The sequence below is a fragment of the Cnephaeus nilssonii genome (genome assembly GCF_951640355.1).
Source record: "Cnephaeus nilssonii genome assembly, chromosome: 2".
In the NCBI taxonomy this organism is placed as follows: Eukaryota; Metazoa; Chordata; class Mammalia; order Chiroptera; family Vespertilionidae; genus Cnephaeus; species Cnephaeus nilssonii.
Genome location: NC_137073.1, coordinates 41,080,230 through 41,092,867, shown reverse-complemented (window position 1 = coordinate 41,092,867; position 12,638 = coordinate 41,080,230).

Sequence of the window (12,638 nt, the reverse complement as noted above, 5' to 3'; positions counted from 1 at the left end):
AACCAATCTCTCTACTACTAATATGCTGTTCTACTGATCTAATTTGTCAATATATTGTTTAGTACCTCACAAAATCAGACATGCACAATTGGTACTAAAAATTGACCAAATTGGAAGATGTAAACTGCCTCTGATCTCAGGTCTGAGAGGAGTAAATCCATAGGCTGGAATAGAGAAATATTGATGAAGGTGAATTTATTAAGGACTTAAAATCGTATTACTGACATTTCATCAAAGTGTTGGGTCCCGACTCCCTGGGTGCATTCTGGAGAACCTAGCAGTGTGATTATAATAAATGAAACCTGTAAATATTACTCCATATGTGCTTATCCTCATGAATGGCTACTGTGTGTTCTGTGTGGGAGAGATATATAGACACACTCACAAGAACAATATAAACCAAATGTATCACAACTTAACATGATACAGCACTTCCTACTGAAAATTACTATTTACCAAAAAGACACAGGTGTTTACCACAGGAGTTGCTATGGGTGTGCTGGGTGCCCCTTATTTATGCATCGCCTTAAAATTCAAATACAGGGTGGGGCAAAAGTAGGTTTATAGTTGTTCATATGGAAAATAATGTAATAATTAATCCTATATAATAAAAGCCTATTATGCAAATCGACCTAATGGTAGAATGACCAGTCACTATGACATGCACTGACCACCAGGGGGCAGACGCTCAATGCAGTAGCTGCCCCTTGGTGGTCAGTGCACTCCCACAGGGAGAGCACTGCTCAGCCAGAAGCTGGGTTCGTGGCTGGCGAGTGCAGCAGCGGTGGCTGGAGCCTCTTGTAGAGCCCCGAACTGCAAGAGGGGTTTCTGACCCTTAGGGGTCCTGGACTGCGAGAGGGCACAGGCTGGGCTGAGGGATACCAGCCCCCCCCCCATCCCCAGGGCATGAATCTCATGCACTGGGCCTCTAGTAAATAATAATACAAGAATAAATATTTTGTATATCCATGCCTATAAACCTACTTTTGCCCTACTCTGTTTGGGTCTTTCACATAAATTATCTTTTCGCTAGCTTTTTGAGACAGTGAATGTCTTTGCCATTAAAAAAAAAGATATCAATGAGGAGCTCTAAAATATTATGATCAGTAAAATTACCACCACAATAACTTTAAAATAGCTGAATGTGCCCTAGCCAGTTTGGCTCAGCCTGTGGACTGAAGTTTCCCGAATTCAATTCCTGTCAAGGGCACATACCTGGGTTGCAGACTTGATTCCTGGCCCCAGGTTGGAGTGCATGTGAGAGACAACCAATTGATGTATCTCTCTCACATTGATGTTTCTCTCTGTCTCTCCCCATCCCTTCCACTCTCTCTAAAAAAAAAAAAAAAAAAAAAAAAAAATCAATGGAAAAATATCCTCGGGTGAGGATGAACAAAAATAAATTAATTAATTAAATAGCTGAATGTTTATTTTTTGGACTGTGATTACCCAATAAATCGTTTTCACCATTTTTAATGAGGTTGTATGCTGTAGATTATTTAAAACGTACACAATGACAACAAAAGTAAACTATTTTACAATGGCTTACAAGTGCAGATCTAACCTGGATCTTTCTTCCAGTCTTTACTTTTCTCCTTATTGCTTCCTTTCCATTTCCTTTCCTCTTCCCTCTGTTTTACACTCAGTTTCTTGATAAACTTCAACTACCTGGACTTGAGTTATTTGTGATCCAAATTTATAATTCTTAAATCTTTACTGGAAGATATTTCAGGGAATTGTATAAAACAATGGCTTCTTTCTCCTATAAAGCATGTTAATAGTATCCTCTAACTCTATGTTTACACAAGCTTTCCTCTCATCCATTACAACTAATCAATGACTTATCCAATCCAGCATGCTTACAGCATAAGCTTTCCTGTTTGCACTAAATACTAAAATGTGTCCTTTAAAATCATGCCATTTGGTCTGTCCTAACCTAAAGCATCAAATTGCTGAAAACCAGAGAAGTTCTTACTATTTAAAAAAAAAAAATGTAGGTAAGGAAAATAAAGGAGCCCTTCTTGGAAAAATCAAGAGAGGCAAAAATATCATGTAATAAATTATTCTTCCAAGTGTTTATTTCATTTTGGGTAATTTCCCTGAGCTTCTTAGGTTCTTGAAGACTGAGGCTGTAAGAAACAACTGAACTGCAGTAGAGAAAAGATTAAGTGAGGGCACTGTACGTTCATGACTCCTATATATAATAAAAGCATTTTCTGGGCAAAATTAGGACTGTTATCAGAAAGAGATGCACATGTTCAAATATATATATCTCATACGGTGATTTTTATACACCCCGACTTTTCTACTATTTGATTAAAAGACTAGACATCCCCCCCTGAGATTTGTTCCTCTGCCTAATGTGCAATAATTGCAGCAGAGTGCTTGGTACAGCAGCAATGAGCACTATTCTGTAATAAATCTGGGTCACTGCAGAGTTCATCACGCAGTCCTTGGCAACGGGAGATAAAGTGCGGGTTAGTTCATCTGTAGCTTTTAGCTACAGTGTCGCTGGTTCTCCTGCCTAATGAAATTAATAGAGCTACATGTACGCACACCGTCCATGGCCTGGGTCTCTCCCTTCCCGCTGTCTACATAATATTCCATCTCTAGGAAACATTTTCTACAACACTAATGAGAATCAGAAGTGTGGAAGTGTGAGTTGCCAAGAAAAAGACAATCCCCCCTTTTCTGGCTCATTCTCTTTATTACCCTATATTTCTTGAGATCAATATTTTAAGAATCTTTCAGTGCATATACATTCTCTTGTCTATTTTTCTGGTGGAAAAACAAACAGAGCTCCGTGTAGCATTTTCTAAAGTGCTGACAGCAATAGCAAAGTGGTGGAATAAGCTTAGTGAGTGCTTTTCTTTGGAGAAATATTTCTTTGCTTGCTTTGTTACCCTTACTCTTCAGAGTTTATTATTGACAGATGGCTATTCACAGGAATTAATTTTGCCACCTCTGAACACATGTTACAGGGCTACCGGCAACACCTAACCCTCTGGCTTAAAGTCCACATGACTTTCAACTCCTCTCTTTCCAGATTCTTCTGAAGCCCACACCTGCATCGCCCTTTCTTCCCCCCACCCCATACCATGCACCAAAAAATCAACATCCTTTAATTCTCAAATTTTTCTCTCTAAACTTCTAAAAATCATTATTTTAATAGAACTGAGGAGGGATTCAATAAAAGGGATGAAAGCAATGGGGCAGAAATCAGAACAAAAAAATGAGAGAGATTGAAGGGCTTCCTTTCAATGCCAGCACACGTGAATGAGATGCGGCGGGCTTCAGACCCAGGGCTGAGACGTGCATTTTGCTTTTGAAGATCTTTGCCTTAAAACACGTTTGAAGCATTTAATAAGTGAGTTAGGACTGTGTAAATCTTGTTAAAGCAAGTGAGCATCAAGTTAAAGCACAGCCGAAAAGGCAGCCTGTTCACGCTTGGAGGAAAATAAGTGTCCTTATTCTGCTCTTACATCAAAATCGCGGGTGAAGCAAGGATGTGCACTCATTACTTCGCTCCATATTGGTGAAAATTCTCCACCTTTTAAAGAGACAAACGACACTATCTTCAAGAAGCAGCCCTGCCTGCTATTTTTAAATTTATCTTTTACAAGAACCTTTTTTTTTTTCTTTTTACAGGGCATGAAACATTTCTTTATTCCTGAGTGAATGCAGAGTATAACCTCTACTGGCTATGACCAGTCATAGAGAAAATCCTCACGACTCAGACTTGTCATTTTGAGTAAATACCTCAAAATGAAGGGAGAGGCTCAAAACAGCAAAGAACCACTCCCAAGTGCTTTGTCTTCAAGAGCAAGCAGAGGAAAATGCCCCAAAGACATGAGTGCCCAAAGGAACCGAAGACCAAATGCCTGAGGCATACAGAAGTTTATCAAGGTTCCAGAGAACCAAGCTCCCCAAGTCATATGTCTCCCCAGATTTTCCCCCAGACAAAAATATTCATTTGGCCCTGATTCTGGTTGGCACTGAATATTCTGAAAAGAACACACATTAGTAATAATTTTCTATAAGCATATATATAACCACAATTTTTGAGGACTAACCATAGATTTTGAAGCCAAAAGACTTCTTACTTACAGATGACCTTGAACAGGTACCCACTTAACACACTTCAAGTCCTTACTGTTCCCCACTCTGAAATGCAAAAACCATGTTTCAATATATGGACAAAATACCTTTTAATAATATTGGCAATGGACTTGGAATTTTATCAAATCATAATCCACTTTCAACCCATTGTAGACTCTTCGAGTGCTTATTGCAGTGAGTCTTCTTGTGTTTTTTTTGTGTTTTTTTTTCTTTTTTCCATCAAAAGGGATGCTGGAGTCATTTATTTCCTCGCAGGAGCACTGTGGATGTCTTTGTAAGTCTGCTAGCATTATCTGACAAATAATCAATGTTTGGCTGTAACCCGAAGGCCTCCAAAGCTCGAGGACATTACTCAGCGTGGTATCATGGGGAAGGAGGCAAAGTCAGTATCAATTGTTTTCTACACAGAAATTATCATGTGATTCTTGCCCAAGATGCTCCATCAAAACACTTACTATAGGATTACATTTAAGGCTCAGAATTATTTTGATTATTCATCATGTCATCCTTTGTATCTCGACAGCTTTTCTTTCACAAACCTACTACAGCGCAAGCAAGGCTGAATGTTTTCTGATGGGTATCGGCAAAGTGACAGAACAGCCATATGTCTTTATGCTCTTCATTTTGCAGAGAGGTTAAAGTGACCTTTTAGCAGACCCACAATAAAATCAGAATGTGAAAAGAGTGTAGGGCCCAGGTATAAAACACTCTCCAACCTCGCTCACATAAATACTAATAGGATGGAATAATTTGAGTGAACACAGGAAAAATAAATCAAATTCACTCACACTAAAATATATAAAACTATTGTAGAGACACAGAGCATGACTAAAGATGTAATTTACTTCTGCCAAAGCCCAGTACAATTAAAATACCATATTCCAAACCACCTTCAGAAAAACACATATGTTCACAAATTTTTCCTTGGTTCTAAAATGTTTTTTCTCTATTATCTGCTAATGGGGAAGCATAAAACATAAGGACTGATAATAAAAACTCCCTCGTATATCCTTTTGAACTATAAGAAGGGTAAGCATATAATTTACATGTAACATAAGGTCTTGTGTTTTAAATACATGATCCTCTCTTGTCTTAACTACCTGACTTTATATAATGTACTACAAATAGAGAGCTGGAGTTAGGTAGAAAAGTCTTTAAACTTGAATGTGAATGGGATAAATAAGCACTGCATAATCAGTTATTTTATACCTTGTATACATAAGCAGATAATTATAAAAATCCAGGTGTTTTGGTGACTGTAGCTAGTGTTGTGATTATTTTGAGGGACCTGCAAAATCAGAGCCATTGTTGAAATGAGAATTGAAAAACACAATAAGACATCCCTACTGAGATGCAGTAGTTAGAAAACAGCAGAAAGGTGGGGAAAGGAAAGTTCAGGGCAGTATTGAGGTCACAGGCGATCTCCAGAGATTGGTAATTTTTAAAAATAACCACACCAGGAATGATGGCTGCACGGACAAGAGTATCCTAGACAATGGATTTAAGAATTTAAGACCTAGACCTAGGAGACACAGGTCTGTAAAGTGAGTTACCTTTGAAATATTAACTCCATAAATTAAGTTCTGAATTCCTACTCTTCCATTGCTGCAAGCCAGACAAGAGAGACTGAGTTGCTAAGCACCCCAGATGCAGACTCCACTCTCAGGACTTTCCTGATGGGCCTACATTTTCAATTTGAAATAAAGACTGTTCTCTGGAAAGCCAGCTTTCAGCAAATAATCTTGGCGTTTGAAGAAGAGTTTTAAAAGTTTTGTACCATTAAAACTCTTTTACTGTTTGAACCAAAAAGGGCATTCTGAAGAATATGGCAAGAATGAACCCAGCTGTGCAGCAAAGTCTGGGTGATATAGAAGGTTCTTGGAAAGTCTTAATTCAAAAATCCAACATGGAGTGTCCAGTAGAAACTACAGGAAATGTAAAACTTAATATATTTACATTTTGCAAACAATCCTATATAATAAAAGGCTAATATGCAACTCGACAATACAGCAGAACGACTGTTCGCTATGACATGCATTGACTACCAGGGGGAAGACACTCAACGCAGGAGCTGCCCTCTGGTGGTCAGTGTGCTCCCACAGGGGGAGTGCCACTCAGCCAGAAGCCGGTCTGACAGCTGGCTAACGCAGGGTGGTGGCGGGAGCCTCTCCCACCTCTGCGGCAGCACTAAGGATGTCCAACTAATGGCTTAGTCCTGCTCTCCATGGGGAGTGGGCCTAAGCCATAAATCAGACATCCCCTACACCCATCCCCGAAAGGGTGTAGGCCGGGATGAGGGGACCCGGCAGTGCACGAATGTCATGCACAGAACCTCTAGTGAAATTTATAAAAGAAGACGTGTGATCTCTCTTAATTCTGGGAACAAATAAAAAAAGGTGATCATTTAACAAAGCAGATATAATTGCAGATGATTTATCTCAAGAAGCCCATCTATCATGATTCATTCAAGCAAAAAGCATTTATTAAGCATATACTATGAATGTTTATTGAGCATCTAACATTACACCTGAAGCAAAACTATATAACATTGCTCTTGTGAGAAACAGCTCAATCACAAATGAATGACTGCACTCAACAGTTTTTCCCTCCTGGCTCTTAATTTAAGACTTGTGTTTGAATTCATTTTTGGTCTTCTCTGTCCACACCATCTTAATTTGTGTTTCATGTTCTCCCTAAGGCAGTCACACAGGTGCACTTCAGCTCAGCCACTCTGAAAATGTGCCAATCTATTTGAGATTCTCCCGGAGGCTCCCGAAATAAATTGTGCACATGCCACAGAGCCTAGACTTTAATCGACCATCCCAAATATACCCTTCAAATTCAGTAAAAATTCATGTCAAGTGTTATATAGTATGAGACTAAGAGACAGAAGATAATATTTTATTATATGAATATCTCCCATAAGGGTGATCCTATTTGACATCTATTCACTACTATGTCTTTCTTCCAAATGCAGAACCAAGAAAGGTCAAGAAATCTATAAAAGTTATTTCTGCATTAGTTGACCAGTTGGACGAGTGTGTAGGTTATTGACCCAAACATTAGCATAACCTAGGCAACTTTGTAAAAGCACAAGTACACAGATACCTTTTCTGGAATTCTGGACTCAATAGGTTTAGGTGTGAGGCCAGGATATTTTTTTTTTTCCCCTATTCTCTATTATTATGCTGTATAGCCAGGGCTGAGAAACACCAAGCTAGGAGAATTCTTCAGTTCTACTGAAACTCATCATGCACAGTTCTACCTTACGTGTGTCAGATATCAGAGATACCTGGATAGAGAAGCTTTGTAGGGCAGTGAAAAAGGGACATGAAAGATACAATACAAGGATTTTAACTCCAGAGAAGCTGTGGTCCCCATGGGGACTCTACAATAGAGTTCCCTGGGTTCCCAGAGGGATAAAAGAAACTCATCAGCTGCCTTGGATGGGGTTAAAAGCACACCAAACTAAATGTGTCTAGAGGTAAAACAGTCATCTGCTGGTTAATTCTAAACACTCAGTTATTTTGGCTAGTGCCTGTTTTATCCATTTAACACTAAAACAGTAGTCGGCAAACTCATTAGTCAACAGAGCCAAATATCAACAGTACAACGATTGAAATTTCTTTTGAGAGCCAAATTTTTTAAACTTAAACTTCTTCTAATGCCACTTCTTCAAAATATACTTGCTCAAGCCGTGGTATTTTGTGGAAGAGCCACACTCAAGGGGCCAAAGAGCTGCATGTGGCTCGCGAGCCGCAGTTTGCCGACCACGGCACTAAAGTGTGCGATTTGGTTCCACAAACTGAATCAGCTCTGAGCAAACATGATTCTGATTTCAACTTTTAGAATTCTTCAGGCTCTTACACAAAAGACTGAGGATTCTGGAAACGACTCTGTAATGACCGTGCTCTTTATTTAGTTGTTAGTTGCAACAAGGCCCATCTGTGTTCTGTAGCATCTAGCATATACACTCAGAGAATGTGGCCCACCTTTCAGTGACAAAAGAGGAGCAATTGTTCCCCGCCAGCACACATCAACTTGTTGGCAGCAAAATGTGCTGCTGATGTCCAGTCTCCACCCACTGTGACCCAGGGCCAACTTCTCCATTGGGCATGGTAGGGCAGAGTTCAGAGCCCACAATAGTTTTAGGGCCCATGAAAATTATTTTATTTCTTTTAAAATCAGAAAAAAGTAAGTCAAAGGAACTGTTTAATATGTTTATCTGTATATCAATGCAATTGTAAAATATATTTTTTCATGTTTTTATGGAGGAAGGGGCCCAGGAAGGCAAAAGTACGTAGGGCCTGTTGAAGGTCACAGGAAGAACTGGTTATCCTTGATCATGGCCAGCTACATAACCTGAGGTCTCTTATGCAAAATGAAAAATTTAGGGCCCTTTGTTCAAAATAGTATAGATTTATGGGCAGTGACCTCAGAGCATTGAATCAAGCATAGGGCCCTCAGAGCGCGGCCCCTGTGCATCTGCCCTTGTTAGCTGGCTAAGGGCACCATTACAGTGTTAGTACTTCACAAGCTAAGACAAGGTTTTCAGTTCTGTTTTCACCCTGCCATTCTACATTCCCAGTCCTTTCCTTTTTTTTAAAATATATTTTATTGATTTTTTACAGAGAGGAAGGGAGAGGGATAGAGAGTTAGAAACATCGATGAGAGAGAAACATCGATCAGCTGCCTCCTGCACACCCCCCACTGGCGATGTGCCCGCAACCAAGGTACGTGCCCCTGACTGGAATCGAACCTGGGACCCTTGAGTCCGCAGGCTGGCGCTCTATCCACTGAGCCAAACCGGTTAGGGCCCCAGTCCTTTTCTTTCTCCATGCAACTCCTTTAGCCAGAGCCAGCAAAGAAGATAGCAGTACTGAGAAGAATATGGCTGTTCTGGGCACTCACCCAAATTTCTCTGGGTGAGAAATTTCATTCCCTTCATGACTATCAATACTTTGTTGATTTCACCCTGTCATTGGGCAGAGGATATTTTTTTCCTCTGTACCCACACATATAATCTTTAGTGACCTTGAAATATGAGCATTAAAGACATCCTACCTTGTCTTAGCACATGTCAGTGTCACCAGGTAAGCTGCCCCTCTCCCCTTATTGTTGCTGTGAAACATACCATGGTTGGTAAAGGAACTTCCACTGTTAAACCTACCTCAACACAAAGTTGGTGTTATTTATTTATGATGTTACATGAATCATCTGCACCTTCCCTGATAAGCCCTGGGCGGTGTGTCTTTCATTTCAGCTGACATTTTGCTGCCATTTGCCAGGCTAAGTAACTACTGTGCAATCACTCTGAGCTGATGCATGGTCATTGTTTTGCACAAAATGGATTTTTAAGTCAGCTGAAAGGCTTTCTGAAGAATATAATTTGACAAAGTAAATTTTTGCCCATATAACAGAAATCAGCCAGGGCTGCACCAAATGTATTTTTTAAGATAGCTAAAAGGATTTTTGCAGAGAGTTTGACAAAGTATTTTACTTTTGTGCACAAAACAAAAATTGATTAGTTTTGAACAAAAAGGATTTCTCAGGGTGCTGAAAGGCTTTTCTCTGGAATTAAATATATTCTCCAGCTTGCGGGGTAAGATATTTGAAAGTAGTGTCTTTGAGAAGACAAATAGTTGTCAGTGACATTTTTTTTTTAGGAACATGTTAAAAGAATCTACTTAAATGACATTTTCAACCACCTAAACCTGGTTTGCCTGCAGACGTCTTACTGCTCACAGAAAGATGACCCATTTTCCAGTGGATAAGGCTTATTGCATGATTCATTCGTGTGTTTGATCCTGCTCCTAAATTGACAGAATCACTGAGTAGACATTTCACTGAACATTTTCCGCCTTCAGTTTAACTATAGAAAACTAGAAATCTGAACAAATTGGAAGGCACAGAGTTTTAACTTAAAATTGTTTAGCTTCAGGGAAACTTTACTGATGACAGTTTTCCTGGTATCCACAGTGCTTCTACTTGAGGAGAGAAGGTGATTTGAAAACACGCAACTTCGACAAAACCTGAATGGGTTTTTCCCAAAGCTGAATGGGTTTTACCCACCTGCTGCCATGGGAAGTTTTTAAAGTGAGAAGATAAAGACTATGACCTATTTATCCTAAGCGTTTAAGAGTTCTGGATACATGGGGGGGGGAGGGGGATGGAATATAAACAAGTATGTAGTGTGGCTATGACACCAACCACATTTTTGAGCAGTGATCTTTTCTTAAATACAAAGAATTTTTTGGAGTACACATAAAAGTAATAATTTACAATATATTTTTTGGTATATATCTTGAATCTATTTTTGAGCTTTTACAATTCACGGGTATAAATTTGGAATTTCTTTTTCCAGCTCAGTTTGTAGTCTCTGCATAAGATCATGACAGGCAGAAGTTTGCAATGTATTACCTTATTTTTGTCTTTTGGGGGGAAGGGGGACTTGAAATCAAGGTAATTTAAAGTAAATAGAATCCTCTTATCTACAAAATGTTCCTTATCGTGGTACTTTTTTTTTTAATATATTTTATTGATTTTTTACAGAGAGGAAGAGAGAGGGATAGAGAGTTAGAAACATCGATGAGAGAGAAACATCGATCAGCTGCCTCTTGCACACCCCCTACTGGGGATGTGCCCGCAACCAAGGTACATGCCCTTGACCGGAATCGAACCTGGGACCCTTGAGTCCGCAGGCCAACGCTCTATCCACTGAGCCAAACCGGTTTCAGCTCGTGGTACTTTTTAAAACAAAGATATTTAAATAAAGGAAATGAGAGCCAGTGGGTCAACTCCTTTTCATTCTGTTTTTCACCAACTGGAAGAATATACACCTCCCAACCTGTTCTCATTGTCATTACTATGGAACTCCCTCCCTGAAGCTTGACAATGAACAGTAAAAACAATTTCTTTATTGACCAAGTTCTCTAGCTTACTATCAAAATAAAAAATAAAAGTATTACAAACCTACGGGACTTTGATCACTAACCTATTTTTATGAAGAGGCTAACACAACGTACCATTTTTTTCTAGTGCCTTGACTAATTTCACACCATGTCTTAACCATGCTGTAGCACAAGCAAGTTCAGAAAAGGAGGGTTTGCTCTCCCTGGCTAATCAAAATAAGGCCCTTCACTGTGGACATCCAGTCTAGAGGACCACAGATGAATGAATCCCCCTGGGGGGTAACTCTTGGCCTGTGGATTTCCTAGTGTGTGGGTACTTCACCCTGGAGACACCAACAGAATGATGATGGCACACAACTGGCATCTCCAGTTTCCTGGACTACCTGAGAAGTGTTGGGGTGGGAGTCTTGCAAAGCAGCACTAAGCTGTTAGGTTCAAACGAATATTTGATTCTGTATTAATTATGAGAGCACTTCATAAAGACCAGCCCTTCACATTGAAAAGGCAGAAAAGGAGGTATATGTCTTTAAATGTATCAGAAACAGAACAACTTAACAGCCACATGAAAGCAAGATGAGCTTATAAGAGCCAAGAAGGAGCTGAGCACTGATAGAAACACAGGGAAATGTAACTGTCCATGAGGGACTACTTCATGATGACAAATCATAGCATTTTCTTGGGAAATGGGAGAATATAAAGCATCTGAGTTGCTGAGGAATAAATAGTCATGGAAATGCTAGATCATAACCATTGCTCACTCAGAAGCTGCGACTAATGTTAAGAAAATCACCGCGTGGAAGTCAGGACTTGCTCCACTCAAATTCACAACTGTAAACATGTTTAAAAGCTGCAGCTGCTTTTAGAGGTGCTCATAGTGAATTCGTTTCTTTATAACCTGAGTGATTTTCTCAGTGCTGGTACACTCAGCCTGTGCATTGCCGCATTTCAAAAAAGTGACATTAACACATATTCACTTATATAGAATAGCTTTGATATCTCTACACACCTGGGGCAAAGGAAAAGAAAAATCCAAAGTTTTATCTTCCCTTGAAAACACTGAACCATCTTCTAACAGGCCAACACAACCATCTGCTAACAGGCCCACACTATGCCCACATTCTTGAATGGCAACACCGGCTGGCACTGAGGGGCAACTGCCCCTCATAGTGCACTCACTCTCCAATTTGCCACAGTCCTCACCATTCTCTTATGTCTAACACCATTTCACTTCACCCATTTATGTCACCTACATTTGCGTTTGTGACCCCTGGTAGAGAAACTAAAAAGGATTTTTTTTTAAAAAAATAGCCAGAGCTTTTCAAACATTGGGGTTTGGTTCATGTATCTACCCAAATCTGCTTTATGAGCTGGACTATCATAAACTTCAGTTTAGGTGATATTCTTGCTAGATTGACAGGCAGGAAATAAGGAACAGTATCTATGCAGCAGTAGCAAGAGAGATTAGGGAAGTCTCGACAAATGAATTGTTTTTCCTAGCATCCCACACGTTTGCCTAACACCAATGTGGATCATCATTAGCTAAAACTATTTCACCATCGACAGTAGAAGATAAATCTTGGACTGAGGTTTTATGTGCTTCCTTGCATA